The sequence below is a fragment of the Ambystoma mexicanum genome, chromosome 11 (assembly GCF_040938575.1).
Source record: "Ambystoma mexicanum isolate Mex_15411 chromosome 11, UKY_AmexF1_1, whole genome shotgun sequence".
Taxonomy (NCBI): domain Eukaryota; kingdom Metazoa; phylum Chordata; class Amphibia; order Caudata; family Ambystomatidae; genus Ambystoma; species Ambystoma mexicanum.
The window spans coordinates 1,215,398,058-1,215,411,914 of NC_090934.1; positions in this window are offsets into that span (position 1 = coordinate 1,215,398,058).

The following is a 13,857-nucleotide window of genomic DNA, read 5'->3' on the forward strand; positions in this document are numbered from 1 at the left end:
CCAGCGGCCTGAGGATCTGGGGGGTCATCCCCCGCTGAATACTCAAACACAGGTCTAACAGCGAATTGTTATCTATGTCGTCAAAGTTAGTGGAACTCATTGGGTCACCACCCCTATCACCCGATAAAACGGGGTCCTCAATGATCGTTGAGTTAGTTTCTGTTATGGGAAGGGGGGCAAAGAAACCAGTTATGGCTCCCTGTCCCGAGGGAATGGATATGCTGGATTTTTTCTTGTTATTTATTTTAGGTTTTCTCATCTCCTCGTTCGTCAGGGTTTCCACTTCCAATTGTTTCTTTGTCTTGCGCAGATTGTACTTATTTTGTGTCATTTTCTTCCCTGGCGCCATTAGGTCATATAGCAGTGTTTATTACAAAAATCAAGGTACCTTCTCTCTAGCCGGTTTCCAGATTTTGCTACACCCAAATCTGAGCCAGATTTCAACACGTAACCTGCACTGTCCTTACTAAACTGAAAAGGCGCAGAGCCAGCTGTCACCAAATAGCAGCGCCCCTCAGGCAGGCACTATGCAGGTTCAGCACACACACCCAGATGGACTCCTCACCACATGGTGGCTATACCATTAAATCAGGCCATGGGAGGGAGGCTGGGTGTGAAGGTGGGGGGGACTGATAGCAAGGGGGAGGGGGGGAAGGGGCTCAATTTAAGTGAGTAGCGCTGCTTGCTAGGCAGTGTAATCACTGCAAGTCAATATAGCTCCCCCTGCACTTTTTCCCCATGCGCTGATTACCCACCGCAAACTCTATCCGCTCCCAGAGTTCCACACCGACAGGAGTCACTCTCCGTAGGCACCCGAGTACTCCAGCAGGCGTCCCGCGGACGGCGAAGTGCCGCCGCGGCTAAGAGCACAGAGCAGGCAGGCTCTACGAGCCGCCTCGAACACAGTGACCAGCGCACGCTGACACTCCAGCGGCACCCGTGTGCTCCAGCTGGCTTCCCGCAGGTGGAGGTGCCCTGCCACGGCCGCGGCTGTACGATGAACGCCCACAGGAGGCAGACAGGCACCGCGAGCAGATTCGTCGTCGTACGCTGGCAAGCGAAGGCGGGCTCAGTCACAGGTTACTGAGGAAAGGACCCTGAAAGAAAGAACGTCCGCGCCGACTCAAGCCGACTCAAGCCGCACCTCGTAGAATCGTAACGTCACAACGATTGAGGCCGCCTCCGAGTCTCCGAAATCATTACCTCCGTAATTGTATGAGGCACGTATGGGATGATTGACAGTGGTATTCTATACAAGCATAATAACACTATAAGCAGGGACAGGTACTGGGGCCTGCCCTACAAAATGAGACCAGCCTTTCCCACTTTGTTTTTATATTCTGTTTTAGGGTTGACTGCTAGTACAAATTACTGGAACTTACATTTATAAGAACATAATATCACCATCTGTTATGCGGATGACTTATATAAGACAACAGCCTACCGTATTTAACGGTTCTGTTCAGCTTCCAGCATGCACAGCTGAACACACACACACACACACACACGTGCATCACAGATTTTCTAGCTTGCCGCTTGCTGTTTAGTTCTCCAACTTTTAATTCTCTCTCTACCACCTGTGGTAAATATTTTACTGCTGTGGTATATGCACTAAGGCACTTCCTTGTTACCTCTTCTCCTTTAAAAATAATCACCAGGGACACACTAAAACAATCCCACCAGCTCAGCTTTTGCCATTTTTTTACATGTGCTAGTTAAAATAACACTAGTTACAATAATGCATTTTATTTTGGTTCACAACAACGCCTCGAAACAGATGCGGTTATATAAGAGAAGAGATATGAAGCACAGCACAATACACGGAAACCTTTTCTTTCATCGGCTTTTGTAAGTCACCATTAAACATGTGAGAGAAAAAAAATCAAACACTTTGTTAAAAATAAACATTTGTCGTGACTATCTGATGGGAAACACACATGCAATCGTCCGCGCTCCTCAATTTCTACAGATACTCACATTAAACTGTGAAGTCTCCTCGCTTTATCAGGAAAAGCCGCCTCTCTGCTGTCGGTTATCAGCACTGAAAGTGTTGCAGATTCCTCACTGTTTTGCCAACCCCGAAGGTCAGCTCACAGCCCCAGCTGCATCTAAGGCCTGGACGGGTCGGCTCTCCCTCTGTCTGCTGCTCTCCCTCTCTTCTCTGGACAGTCAGAAGCAAAAAAAAGATCCACACACCCTTTCTGCCTCCTACATTTATAGATCAGCCCTGTCAATCAAAACTACATCCTGCCTTTTTCCTGATGTCTTCTATCACCCCAGTAAGCTTCTAGAACCATAGCATTTCTCTGTCCAATCACCCAGCGAGGGCCTACATGTATCAACTTTGCTTCCTGCACAGGACAATAGCCTTTTCTGAATGGAAAAACAGCCCATTCATTTTGCATGTACGTTTACTTCCACTGAACTTTCCATCTGAGTCACTTTGCATTTCAATGTTAAAAGGGAACATTAATTACACAGGGTTCAATGTTATTTAATAGGGACTTGTTCATGGATTAAACTGGGTTCGTTTTTCAATGCAAAACTACAAAGATGGCGAATTCACTTATAACATGAAGCCTTTTCTACACGTGCTCAGTGCATTTAATCTGCTGGCTTTGCATCCATTTTATTGACTCCATTGAAAACCTAGTTCACAGCCCCCCGAACCCATTGCATTACCTTTTAATTTGCTTTGTCCACTTGCACTAATTTGCTGTTTCTATTTGCACTTATTTCTACTGTCTTTCTCCATTGAAATAATACCATGCACCCCAGTATCCTACATAATCCTACATGCCCTCCCAACTGCCACCATCCTCATCTTGGATAGGAGTTGCTCTGGTCTCCACCCTTGTAGGCCTCCAACACCAGGCTGACAGGGGTCTTCATCCCTTCATGACAGAGTTAGCTTACTGGCACTCTCACGGTACATTGTGAGGAACCCAATAGTCCTCAGCCGAATAGTTCACTGCCCGACTCTTTCAAATACACTTCACCATTCAGATATGAAAGCCAAAGTGTGGACAAGAAAAGGAAGAAGAAAATGGCACTTACCAAGTGAAAGCACCCCATTTACTGATAATATCTTCTTGATGGCTTTCTGGGTGTCTTCAGAATCTGGACTTGGAAGAGGAGCTGAGGGATCTAGGGGAGGGCTGGGGTGATGGCCAACCCCATTCCTGGGTTTCCCCTCAGATCCTCAAGCACGCTTCTTTCGCCTGGTTGACTGTGTGGAACTGGGCTGCCAGTCTGCCCAACCTCTGCAAGCCAGCACCATGTTTTTACAAAGTTACAATTTGCACACGCTACAATGCAAAGAAGGGTTATTTGCAGTTGGCAATCGTGTGGGCCAAATTCTTCCTAGGTGTTCATGCATACTATCACACAAGGACTCTGGGGCCTGCCTGGCATGTGAAGCGTCTGCAGTGTTTCCTAATGGGACCAAAAGAGATGGTACCAGTACAGATGTGTTGGAATCTAAAAGAAAGGATTGTGAGAAATGGAAGAGGAAAGATGATTTATAAAATCTTACTGATAACATCATTTTTATAATAATGATTTTATTGAGATATATTCTAAAATCTGAACTTTACACAAATAATATAAGTACATCCATTAACTTAATACATAAAATCACAACTTCATAAAGAATAGAATCATATGTATAAGGCGAGGTTTAGAAAAAATCACAAAACATAAGCTTAAAAATGTAGAGACATAAGAGTCATACAAATTTGGCACAAATTATAATAATCCAATCAGAGAGTGATACCAATTCCAGGATGTATTAAGCCAAGTGCTCCTCCAGCCCTCACAATAGCGTCAATTAATGGGGACAGTATTCCTAATCTTGTTCACTGCCTGGCACAGTGGGATATGGCTGCTTCAATAGCAAACTTTTAACGTTAGTCCATACCCTATATAGTGCCAGCTGCGTCCCAATAGAGTCTGAATTTCAGCAGTAATCCCAGAAGGGCTCCCCCATGATAGAGACATACCTATTTACCAGACTACCCAACAGACACATATAGAGTGGACCCAATTGAGGACACTGTGTTAACACGTGCCTGGTTGTCTCCAAAGTGTCCCCTGTCCCACTAATGCGGCAGCACCTATCTTTGGGCAAAATGCCCAGCCGTGGGCCAACAACAGTTAGTTCTTGTAGTTGATTGGCACGCAGCCTAAGCATAAATTGTTACACCTCTGGGTCCGGACAGATCATCAGGTAGTGTTGGATCTTCCTATATCTATGGATGACCTGTGTGACAGCCTCATACCACTTCAGATTAGACAGATGAGTGTTATTCTGGTTCCAGTCCCATCTATTCATTTTGTGCCTAAAAGATTTTTTCAAATGCTCAAACGGCATTGTTCTCTTCTTGTCATGGGACCAGGCTATTTCAATGAATAAGGACTCATTTAGTTGTTTATAGCTAAATCCATGGGGCGCCTTTTCAGCTTCAAAGTTATTGCCTGCCAAGCAAAGTAATTTACAAGTTGGTGTAGTGAGCGCCTTCAAATAGAACACACCTTGTGCTCGCAGAGCCATGCCCTTAAGTGAAATTAAACCGAGCTCCAACCTTAGAAATTGAATGGGGCAGGCAGGTCCCATACCCAGTATGGCACGTCAATACTGGCCCTCCAGAATATTCAACCAATTCAGGTCCTGCATTGCTAATGCCTCTAAGCCATACAGGATGGCCGGTGCAAAACACTGCTGGTAGAGTTTTATAATCCCTGCAATGCTATACCCCACTGTCCCCATGGCGAATTTACAGGCCTGGAGTGTAAGAAGTTTGGCTCGCCTCTTTTTTGGGTGATGATCAGGCTATAATTAGGGAGCGTGTCGAATTCCAAACCCAAGTATGGATAGGATTGATCAATACTACTCCTACCCAAACCTATCTCAACCCCAGAGCGGCTAGGTCCATTTCTAGTAATCGCCACTATCTTTGTTTTTCCCAAATTGATAGTCAGGCCCAGTTGGGACGAGTCCTCTAGCATGATCTTAACACTTGATAACATTTGATCAAATAATATAAGATTGTCAGCGTAGAGCATACCTACTATAGGTGTATCTCCTAATTTAGGAGGGCAGTTTCCATTAGAGTCCATCCTTGGAAGTAAGTCTGCTATATACACATTGTATAGCATGGGTGCCCCCACACATCCCTGTTTAACTCCCATGTTAATACAAATGGGATCTGTAGCATATCCTTCATTATCAAGTCTAACTCTAGCAATGTTGTCACTGTGTAAAGTCAGTAGTACATGTAGTATCCAGCTGGGGCAATGTAGTCCACTTAGCTTGACCCACAGTGTCTCCCATTTGACTTGGTCGAAGGCACTACAAAAATCAACAAATACTATATAGAGTGTAGCATCTCTATTACTCAGTGTGGTGTTAATAAGTTGGTCCAGGTCCCGAATGTTATGTGTTGTCCCAGAACCAGGTCTGAAACCGGTCTGAGCAAAACTCAAGATTTTGTTTGCTACCACCCAGGTCTCTAACTCTCTTAGGACAAGTGTCATAAATATCTTACTGGTTACATCAAATATGGAGAGAAATCGGTTTTTACCAGCATTACACCGATCTCCCTTCTGATACACCGGTATAAATAACGATCTTCTCCATGTCGACGGGATCAGGGCGGATCTACAGACACGTGAAAAGAGAGTCAGAAGCACCTGCGCCCAATTATCTGGGTCCTATTTTGACACTGAGTTCGCTAGCCCATTTGGACCCGGCACATTAGAGAGCTTAAGGTCTAAGATGGCCTGATTTACCATTTTATGCTTAATGGAAGGGGCCAAGAATCAATTTGCCTCACAGTAGAGGGGGCGGGCACGTTGACATTAAAGAATGTGTTCTTTATATGTTCTGTCCACTGCTCCCCACCAATGGGATTCAATATTCTTAGCCTCTGCTCTCCTCCTGCCTCACCTAGAGTTTGCTAGATCTTTTGTGCATTTCTACTACAGATGGTCTGTATGAAATTTTCCCATTTCACTTTTTGTTGGGACTTACGATAATGGAGAAACCAAGTATGATATTGGCGCTTGATATACTTGATCCAGATCACCGTCCCATATTGGCTTAGCATAATAGGGTCCATCGCTCTACAAGCTCTAATTTCTCACCGCATTAATCGTTTGCGGTCCCGGATCTTAATATCAAACTGGCTTCTATCTACTGCTTTCCATCTGATCTGAGCAACCTGCGGTCCTTTAAACAGGGTCTGTGTAAGGGATTGAATCCACACCTCAATCTCCTCCGGGTTTTCCCTCTGGAGTACTCTATTCATCCTACAACCCACAGGGAAGATCAGCAAATTCATTCTGTCAATATTGGTCTGGGTCCATCAGATCCGGTTGCCAGCATGTTTCGGTATCACATCACTACAAACATTCCCAGGTCCCCTTTCACTCCCCAACTCAGGGTCAGGGTAACTGGGGCATGGTCACTAAAAGAATTGAAAGCAACATGTAATTCAATAACTTTGCCCAATAGGCAATCTGACACCACCACATAATCTAGGACCACCCTCTTAGATCCCAGTGTCCATGTCATTTGACCAGGACTATGCCCAGTAGTACGACTGTTCAGAAATGTGCATTTCCACTCCTTTAGGAAGTTCATCCAGAGTTTCCTCTTTGGGTTGGAAGTGCCTTGTGGCATGCTGCAATAGTCAACTACATTGGGATAGTTTCCACATCGTTTTTATATAAATTAGAATTTCGTTTCCATTGATTTATGTGTGTCCTATGCACTCTACTATTTCTATTGATTGTTTACAAGTTTTTTGTGGATTTCTCTATTTTATCCTAGTCTTTTTTAATTGTCTTAATACCTACCATGTAGACCTTTCCTGTCTTCTTTGTTTCTATTTACGTCATACACAGGGAAGTAGGGTTTTGTGTTTGGATTATCTGGAATTGCATGCTCCAAGGGAGTAGTAGTTTGTGATTTATCACCACCACTTGTTCATGTAGGTGAACCGCATCAGGTAAGCACTAGAAAGGGTTTAGGTCTACTTTATCGAAAATATTTGACCTTTTCCAATTTGAATTTTTTTTGTTTGGTCGTTTTTTGGGTCAAAAATGCAGGGCAGACTCTGTGCACCCCACCCCACTTCCCCCGACATTAACCTATTCCCTTACCCCTCCCCATATATTTATTCAATTTAATTTGGCTGAAAAAACTATCAAAAAGGTTCAGTCAGATTGAAAATGTCAAATGATTTTCGATCAAGCATGCTAATACCCTAGAAATAACTGTCAGAAGACATGTGGCATAACTCAGATTTCTTTACAATATACTTACAATTGCTTTCTTTATTACTGTTAGGCACCTTTTTTGTCCCCAAAGCCGGGCTTGGACCGAAGTGGATTGAGCAATGTTTTTATGTTCCATGCGTGGAAAATAATGGATTGAACAAAATTGTATAAAGGCGTCTTTCGAGATTATTACTAAATTCTTCTGTTCATAAATTATACATTGGAAAATTAGAACTCTATTTATTTAGGACAATTTTCAAAGGGTATTTTTAAATCTATGGAACAATCGTATTTAATGTTATAAGCGGTCTATGGTCATTGTTAGTTGGCTATTTAGCCTACGATATTTACACTTATACTGCATGTTTTAATTTAATTTATTCACTCCTTATTCGCAGTATACAATGCGACAGTACCAGCCATTGGCAGTGCCTGATGATGTTCGTATTGGTATTCCCCTCTATCATCATTAAGACTCACCGAGTATGCTCGCGGCTGGAGGATTATGACCACGCCTTCTTCTCCCTGAATCTCTAGTCAGGAGTTCGGAGTGCCATTGTGCTGGTCACATGTCTGCCACCGCAAATGACACTCTGTCCAAGGCAGATTACTCAGTTTCAGGATATCTGTGATTTATCACCCAGCTTTTTTGTGTCCATCAGCAGTGTAACAAAGGGAGTCTTACATAGGTTTGAAAACCTTTCAGCTGTAGCCTGAATTTCATCTACCCCCTACTGTGAGAAACTCATATCATGTTTGATTTCTGCAATTACACCTGCAAGACTTAGACACTGATGGACAGCAGTTAATGCAACTAACCTCACCACATGTTTGATCTTCCGGTTCTCGTTCAACCTTCCTTGCCAATTAATTATAATATTTGATCCAAATAGTTAGCAATATCTGTTGATGCAGTCAGTCAAAGTATCCACAATTCCTCAGTTTTTCCTTTTCACAAGCACCATTTCCTGTTCAGCGGAAATCAACCCAAATTTCCCTGCTACTCAAGAACACACATCGCAAAGCATCTTGCCTGCAAATCTGACACCACTTTGAAAACTATCAGTCTTTGGCAATCACATTTCAAAAATTGCACTTAACTAGGCATATACCAATGCGGATTCGGACCTACATGCATTACAGAGACATCCACCATTCAGTATTATGAAAGGTGAGGGTGACTAATTTCTTCATGTACTAGTGTACCTCTTGGCGGCTTTCATTACAGATGGTCATCAGACCCCTGCAAACACAATATTTACATGCAGTATATTGCTGGCAGTGAACTCTGTTTTTGTTTGTTGCCTTTTTTCCTAGCAGAACGTTCCTAAATGATTAAACATGAATCCTGAAAATCCCCCAAAAATTCCCAACACATATGGTATTCCACAAGATTCCATTCTACCCCCTATATTGTTCATCTTGATGTGGAGCACTTGTGCCTCTTGTCCAAGAAGGATTTGCGATCCGTAAAATACGCAGAAGACACCAAATTATACTGGATGAGAATCACCATTGACAATATTCGGGATCAAAAAGCCTTACTAATTAAACTAGAAATCTAGGTTGATGCACTTCGTTCTCAACTAAAACCCATCCAAAATTTAATCTTTCTTGCTGTCCACCAGTACAGATACTGCAGGAGTCTGAAAATGGCTAGAGCTTTAGAAACCTCTTGGCTTTTCTCCTTCACGTGTTCCATCAATGAAATTCTTGGAATTTACCATTGATTCCATTTTGAAATTTCTGAGTCATATTTCAACTTTTCCAGAAAAGTCCTTTACTAACTCCACATCCCCAACAAAAATAAAACCCATGATTCTGCCAGAACATTTCAGAACAGTAGTGGAAGCCTCGGTTGGCTCACTCCTTGATAGACGAAAAGTGCTACTTGCTGGCCGTACCAAATCCTCATCGCTTCTCAGGACAACTCTGCATGTTGCAGTCTTTCTCATGACTGGTTGTGGGGGAAAAAAGGGATACCTCACTCCCACATAATAAGACATTGTTGGCTACCTCTGGAAGCCAGAATCAATGTAAACGTTTCTTATACGACACATCGCCAACATCTTTGCATGAGAAATGTGACAGATAATCAAAAAGCACATTTCAACTAATCCTGGAAATCCCCAAAACAAAACAAGCCAAATACAACAACCCAGAGTTCCTCATACCATACCCTAAACACTGCCATTTTCTCCCAGAGGGTGTAAAATGGTGCTTATACCTTTTGTCTGTACACCATGGGCCTCATTACGACCCTGGCGCTAATGGGTTAACGGTGCCGTAAAAGGCTGCAGCGCCGTTAACCCATTAGCACCTTACTATTAGGTCCCTTCGCGGGACTCAACCTGAACGGCTGGTCTAGACCAGCCGTTAAAGTAGGGACCTGCAAAGGGACCTTGTTGCTAAGTACGGTACCGCAATTTGCGGTACCGTACGTAGCGGATTCCCCAGTTCCATTGAGCCCTATGGGGCAAAAATGGGAATGGGGAAGGGCCAATGTTCAATGGGGAATCAACGCCCCGCCAACCTTGGAATGGGGTGGTAATTCCCCATTGAACATTGACGGACTCGTTACGATACCGGCACCAACCATGGTGCTAATAGCGCCGTGGTTTAGCGCCAGTATCGTAATGAGGGCCCATGTATTAAGAAGCAGACTCTGCACCTACCCATGACTAACTCCCATGTTTCTTCCATAGCTTCATCCTTCTATTCTTTCCTTCACTAATTGTTTTGTTATGAATTCCTTATCTAGATTTGCTGTAAAGCGATCCACTGCCTCTTGAACAGGATGCACTGGGGTCCCGTAGAAATGGAACGTTATCAGCTATGGTGGATGTTTAGTCTAGTTCTCCTGTCACTCTGCTGGACATTGTATGCCAGGGTAGGGGGCTATGTGTCTGGGAAGGTGCTTGCCTTGCTCTGAAGAGTGCTGGTGGGTGCTAGTGTGGATCATAGCACTATTGCTCTTAACCCCCAAGCCTTTATTTGTGGGTTCTAGGATTGGTGCTGTTGTCTGCTGGATCTGGCCATCTCGTTGTTGGGTGATGTAGTATAATATAATATGATGATATGATATGATATGGAATTTGTAATGCGCCTATACACAAGTGTTTCAAGGCGTGATGAAGCAAGGAAGGGGGAACAGAGGGAGGACAGGGACAACAATCTTAGTAGGCCAAGTGACATTGAGATCACTCAAGAACATGGGGAGGGTCAAGGGAGGGGAATAGTGCAAGGGGAAAGGGGAATGGGGGCATGCTGTACGTGGGATCAAAACAATAACAAGAAGTGAGGCCAGCAGGTGGCAGGCGCAAGGGTAAATGCAGACATGTTCCAAAGGTGTAGGTAGGGGGACTATAGGGTAACAGATACAGACCCAAGTGCAAGGGTTGCCGGGAGGCATTGCTGGTGTGCAACTGGGAGCGGGCAGGGACCTGGGCCTGAATCAGAGGGCATCCAGGTGACCAGTGCAGTATCAGACAGGAAATCAGCAGCGGAGAGGAAGAGAGAAGGCAAAAGCAAAGAGTGAGGTTTGAGGTGCTTCCAGAACCGGATGGTTCTTCTCTGGTTACAGAGAGGAAGGGAGGCTGTTTCAAAGGGAGGCCCCAGCCGAAGAAAGAGATCTCCCACCAACTTGTTGCTTGGAGAAGCGACTGACCACGAGGGAGTTGGAGGTGGAGGAGCAAAGAGCTTGAGTAAGAAGGTATTGCGTAGTTGGAGGTATTGATGACCCAGTCCCCAGAAGGCCTTGTGGACAATGCAGAGGGTCTTGGACTTAATCCTTGCAGCCACTGGGAGCCAGTGCAGAGATTTCAGTGCTGGAGAGATACTATCCCTGGGCTTGAGGCCAAGGACAAGTCTGCATTCCTGTTCTGGATGAGATGCGGAGGGCGGAGAGTAGAAGCATGCAGATTTAGAAAGAAGCTGTTGCAATAGTCCAGCCTAGAGAGAACCAGAGATCTAGAGACAGTGAGCTTCTGGGGGAAGGAGAGGAAAGAAAAAATACCTCTGTGGAGGTGCAGTTGGTAGTTTGATTTCTTGGAGGCGTTTGAGATGTGAGGAGAAAAGGAGAGTGTGGAGCCGAAGATAACCCAGAGGTTCTTATCCTCATAGGTGGGAGCAGTAAGAGGGCCAAGGGAGGCCGGCTAGAGAGTGACAGGAAAGGAGGGTGCAGGTGTGCCGATGAGGAGAATCTCTGTCATAGGTAGTACTGAGGGTCCTCACACGGGAGCAGGCATGTTCTGAGGTAGTTGTTGCTAGGCTATAAAATGAGTGTTGTGGAAGACTTGCAGTTCCTCTGGTGGGTTCTGGCATGTGCTAGGGTGCTGCCTGGATTTGTAGATAAAACTGTTCTGTGGATGCTGTTGTGAGGAATAGGTTTGTGAAGATACAAGAGCAGGGATGAAGTTTGTCATGCAGGTATGAAATGGGCTAGAGTGGGTGCTGGTCAGCTCTACAATATGTGCTTGATTTTGCTTCGATGGTGTCATTTTCCAACAAGTTCCAAGACCCTTTCTGCCACGGATAAGCTGGATGCACCTGTGGGTGATGCTGTCTGCCCGTGCTGATGAATGATGGGCAAATGCTGGCTTTCTTATGATGAGTTCTAGCATGGTTGCTGTCATGTTCAAGGGTACATACTAGTACTGCAAAGGCAAGTATTTAAAACCTCACAAGTGGTTAATGGTGGTTGAAGGGTGTGAGATCTACTTGGTGGGAGATAGCTATCTGCTGACATCCCTAGAGTGGGAGTTAGGATGTCATCTAGTATTGTTCCAGCATGCTTTGCTGTGTTGAAGAGTGAATGTGGATTGTTGCTAGTGATGGTGCTTAAATGTGGGAGAATTATCTTAAAATAAAGTACTGTCATAGCTTCAGGTGTGTTTTGTGTGCGAGGGCTGGTATTGAGAGTTAGAAAAAAGGGAATACTGACGTTCCTAGGGTTGTGCTGATGTTGGCAAACCTCTGTGCTATAAAGATACCTAGACCGGGCATTAGGGCAATGTTGATGTGCACTGGGATGGGTGCTGGCATTGATAAAGTGTATGTTGGTGTTGCTGATGTTTGCCGGTGAGTTCTATAGCACATACTGCTGGGGTGGGGTGTTCAGGTATTTCTAAGTTTGAGCTTGGTGTGTACAATTCCACCCTAAATTACCCAGGGTAATCCAGGTGTGGAGCCTTTACTCACTGTACTTAGAGATGCACAACGTCACTTCACCGATGAGGCCCGACTAGGCCAAAAAACATATCTGGGGTTGCTTATGGTGCTCTTGTTCAGAGGGGAATTGACTAGAATTTCGGTGCTGGACTGCCCTTGTGGGTGGGACAACAACTGGTATGGAAATGGATATATTTCCTCTGTGAAGGGTGCAGTGAGCTAAAACGTGGTTGTTGACCTATGTTAATTCTCAGTAGAGGGATTCTCACACTCCTTTGCAATTGTGTGCAAATGGTGGTAGAGTAATTTCTGTTATCGTTAGACTTTGTGGTATGGTGGTTGCTAGAGTGGGCCAGAACACTGCTACACTAGGTGTGTATTCTGCTGTTGCTTGGGCGGGACCTAATATTGTTAGGGTGTGTTCTGATATTGCTACATTGGTCTTCCTCATCCTAAGGTGGGTGCTGGCATTTCTAAGGTGATTTCTGTTGAGAAGGTGCAAACTGATTTTTATTAAAGCTTGTTTTGGTGCTTCTAGAATTGATAGTGTCCTGCGAGATAAAGTGAGTAATAGTATTGATGGGGCGGGTATGGAGTTTCTACGGTGAGTGCCATAGTTGCGGTTGACATTGACCAAGTCAGTGCAGGAATTTGAAATAATATATGCTGAAGTTCCACCATTGGGCCAGGTGGGAGGGCAAGTGAGGGAGGGTGAGTATTAGGGGCGGGACTGAGTAGGGCATGAGTAGGTGTAGAGTCAAGGCAGGCAGCGGATTACCTGCAAAATAATCAAGAGAACATAAGGATATATATTTTTAAAAGCTCTCCCCAAAAAAACTAACAAAAGGAAATACATCTACAAAGTTTTTCTGGCTTATTTTATTGGGCAATTAGTGATAAACTGACCCTAGGTTCGGTAACGAAGGAAATTTGGGAGGACCCCATGTGTAAAAACCCTGTCAAATTAAACCCCCATATTTATCATTCATCATAAAGATCTTTACAAGAAACGTTCATAGTTAAATCCTTTCTTGTTTGAACAAAACTTTCACTCATCAATGCAAAGTCCATAAAAATGTATTTTATTCCAAGACACATGTCCAATGTCCAATGCATTTTGGTCAGTTAACCATCTTCAGGGACCAAATTATGCCTGTTGTGACACGTTATGTACACATTCCAAACATTCTCTTAAATTATATGAGTCTGTGGCTTTCTTCTCAAGGATCTATTTTCAAATTCTCTCTCTTGTCATATAATTCTCAGCTGATGGCAACGGAGGCCATCTCCCGTCCCTTCTGAATGGCGCTTGCCCATCTCTTAGGAGTGACTGACCCATGCTCAACTGCTGTTCACATGGAACCCTTCTCCACTACCGCCTTCACAGTTCTCGTTTGAATATCAATA